This window comes from Phoca vitulina, unplaced genomic scaffold (assembly GCF_004348235.1).
Source record: "Phoca vitulina isolate PV1807 unplaced genomic scaffold, GSC_HSeal_1.0 scaffold36, whole genome shotgun sequence".
NCBI lineage: Eukaryota > Metazoa > Chordata > Mammalia > Carnivora > Phocidae > Phoca > Phoca vitulina.
The window spans coordinates 9744235-9748356 of record NW_022589739.1 but is presented as its reverse complement, the minus strand read 5'-3'; positions in this window follow the sequence as shown (position 1 = coordinate 9748356).

The window sequence follows — 4122 nt, the reverse complement described above, 5'->3', positions numbered from 1 at the left end:
CCTTTTCCCTTCCTTCTTTGGCTCGTGGATTTCAGCGCTGGGATTTAACTTTCGCCCCCGACGCCCTCTGTGACCCGCGGTATGGAATGACCCTCCTCTTCTCTGGGGGTGTTTTGTTCGCTCTAAAATAGGTTAGGTCCGGTGAAAGTCTTCCCAGCGCCCACAGTCTTCTGGAAGGCAAGGAACGGAACGGAGACCCCGACCAGAGGTCCAGGAGGAGAAGCTGTCAGGCGTCTGGGTGGAGAACGCGGCGGGCATGCTGGGGCTGGCGGTCACGTGCGCACGTGGGTAAAGAGACCACTTCGGGTGGGGACCTCGTGTGGCCTTTAACCCCCGTGCAGTACCTGCTTCTTAACTGTCCTGAGGGCAGGTGGTATGATTATCCTCACTTTCGCCAAACCTCAATTCGGGCACGCCTCTCACCTCCCTACCCGGGAAACAGGTGTGTAGCCTTCAATCTGAGAATATTCCCTCCACCTGGGCTCCGCCGTTTTTCCTCCACTGTGTGCCTTCTCTCAGCCCCTCTTCCTACCGAAGACGAAACAACCAAAAACTTTATAGACCCTGTGCTCCACGCTACCAGTTTCTCTCTTCCTAACTAGCAAAGTTCGAGAAAGAATAGTGCATGCTTGCTTCCTTCACTTCTACCTATAGTAGTGGGGCTTTAAATAACTCCCACCCCTGTCCCTCAGCAGTGACCTAAAAGTGCCCCCTTTAAAGTGGTTGCCAGTGAGCTCCCACCCGCCAAATTCAGGTACAGTCAACAGGCTTTCCAAGAGAGCAGCTATTAACATTTATGCTAACAATATCTGCTCCATTCCATTGTCATCACCATATTGTATTGTTTTTTACAGCTGAATTTTTGCAATTGTGAAGTGATATCATCTGGTTTGTATTAGTTTTGATCTCTCCTTCAGCTTGAACATTTTCTGAAATACTTGTTAGCCATTTACCTCTTTCCCCCCTGTATGAATATAGGCTATTAGCAATAGTCTGCTTTTAGTGCTTTTCTAATCTATTTGTATTATGTCTTTCTGGTAATGGGATCCTTTTTAAAACTATATTTTAGTGTGAACTGTAATTCATATAGAAGACAGCATTAAACATAAATGTGCGGCTTAGTGAGGGATTACCAAGTGATCATTCATGTAAACCAATAAAAGTCAAGTAAAAGAATATTGCCAGTGCCCACGCACCCCAGGGGCATTTCCCTGATCATGAACACCTCCCTCCCTGCAGAGGTGGTGTTAAATCAACTTGTGTACGTAGTTACCTCCTTACCCCTAGCCCATTTAAAAAGTATGGCTTTATCACCTATACATGCATCCATGAACAGTATAATTTAGCTTTCTTTTTTTCAGTTTTGATCTCTTTATAAAGTTTATTAAGTAATCTCTACACCCAACGTGGGGCTCAAACTCATGAGATCAGGAGTTGCATGCTCTTCCAACTGAGCCAGCCAGGTGCCTCTAATTTTGATCTTTTTATAAATGGAATTGTATGGTACATAATCTTTTTGGGTTTGGCTTCTTTCACTGATTATATTTGTGAGATTCATCCTAGCAGGTAGCTGCATATCCTATATTTTCATTGCTGTATAGGATTATATTGTATGAATTTACCACAATTTACTTACTGGTTCTACTATAGGTGGGCTCTTGGGTCTTTTCTAGTACTTGGGAATTACAAATAATGCTGCTGTGGCTATTCTTATATGTCTCTTAGTATTTGTGCACCTACATTTCTGTTGGGTGTATTCTGAGGGCTGTAATTGTTAGGCTGTAAGGGATGTGTAACTCCAATTTAAAAATACTATTTTAGGGGTGCCTGGGTGGCTCAGTCGTTAAGCGTCTGCCTTCGGCTCAGGTCATGATCCCAGGGTCCTGGGATCGAGCCCCGCATCGGGCTCCCTACTCAGCAGAAAGCCTGCTTCTCCCTCTCCCGCTCCTCGAGCTTGTGTTCCCTCTCTCGCTATGTCTCTCTCTGTCAAATAAATAATCTTTAAAAAATAAAAATATTATTTTATTTTAAAATAGTTTTAGATTTGCAGAAAGAGTTTTTATATACTCCTTACCCAATTTCTCCTATTTTAACATCTTGTGTTACTATGGTAGATTTGAAACCACTAAGGCAATTAAGACTATCAACTAAGTCACGCTTATTTCACATTACATTAGCGTTTCCTAGTTCTTTTTCTTTTTCTGTTCTTGGATCTTTTCCAGCATACTTATTACATTTGGTCATCTTGTGTCCTCTGGTCTGTGACAGTTTCTCAGTCCTCCCACCCCCTCCTGCCTTTTTTTTAAAGATTTTATTTAAATTCAAGTTAACATATAGTTTTGTTTTTATTTAGTAGTGTTAGTTTCAGGGGGAGAATTTAGTGATTCATCAGTTGCATATAACACCCAGTGCTCATTACATCACTGCCCTCCTTAATGTCCATCACCAAGTTACCCCATCCCCCACCCACTTCCCCCTCCAGCAACCCTCAGTTTGTTCCCTATAGTTAAGTTTGCCTCCCTCTCTGTATTTCTTATTTTATTTTTCTTTCCCTCCCTATGTTCATCTGTTTTGTTTCTTAAGTTCCACATGAGTGAAATCATATGGTATCTGTCTTTCTCCAACTAACTGACTTCACTTAGCACAATACCCTCTGGTTCCTCTAGTTCCATCCACATCCTTGCAAATGGCAAGATTTCATTGTTTTTGATGGCTGAATAATATTCTATTGTATATATGCACCACATCTTCTTTATCCCTTCATCCATCAATGGACATCTGAGCTCTTTGCATATTTTGGCTGTTGTGAACATTGCTTTTATAAACATTGGGGGTCATGTACCCCTTTGAATCAATCCTTTGGATAAATACCTAGTAGTGCAATTGCTGGGTCAGAGGGTAGTTCTATTTTTAATTTTTTAAATAACCTTCATACTATTTTCCAGAGGGGCTGCACCAGTTTGCATTCCCACCAAGAGTGTAGGAGGGTTCCCCTTTCTCTGCATCCTCACCAACATCTGTTGTTTCCTGAGTTGTTAATTTTAACCATCCTGACAGGTGTGTCATTGTATCTCATTGTGGTTTTGATTTGTATTTCCCTGATGATGAGTGATGTTGAGCATTTTTTTGTGTGTTGGACATTTTTAAAAAATATTTATTTTTAGAGGGCGTGCACACGAGTGAGCAGGGGGAGGGGCAGAGGGAGAGGGAAAGGATGAGAGAATCTGACAGGCTCTCTGCTGAGGGTGGAGCCCAACGGGGTGCTCAATCTCAGGACCCTGAGATTATGACCTGAGCCAAAATTGAGAGTCTGACGCTTAACTGATGGAGCCACCCAGCCACCCCTCTGTTAGCCTTTTGTATGTCTTATTTGGAGAAATGTGTGTTCGTGTCTTCTGCCCATTTCTTTTTTTTTTTTTTTAAAGATTTTATTTATTTATTTTGACAGAGAGAGAGGGAACACAAGCAGGGGGGAATGGAGGAGGGAGAAGCAGGCTTCCTGCTGAGCGGAGAGCCCGATGCGGGGCTTGATCCCAGTACCCTGGGATCATGACCTGAGCCGAAGGCAGACGCTTAATGACTGAGCCACCCAGGCGCCCCTCTGCCCATTTCTTTACTGGATTCTTCTGTTTTTTCTGGGTGTTGAGTTTGATAAATTCTTTTTTTAAATTTTTTTTAGATTTTATTTATTTTGAGAGAGAGAATGAGAGAGAAAGAGTACATGAAAGGGGGGAGGGTCAGAGGGAGCCTGATGCGGGACTGGATCCTGGAACTCCAGGATCATGACCTGAGCCGAAGGCAGTCGCTTAACCAACTGAGCCACCCAGGCGCCCGAGTTTGATAAATTCTTTATAGATTTTGGATACTAGCCCTTTATCTGATATGTCATTTGCAAATATCTTCTCCCATTCTGTCAGTTGTCTTTTAGTTTTGTTATTTCCTTTGCTGTGCAGAAGCTTTTTATCTTGATGAAGTCCCGGTAGTTCATTTTTGCCTTTGGAAACATGTCTAGCCAGAAGTTGCCATGGCTAAGGTCATAGAGGTTGCTACCTGTGTTCTCTTCTAGGATTTTGATGGATTCTTGTCTCACATTTAGGTCTTTCATCCATTTTGAGTTTATTT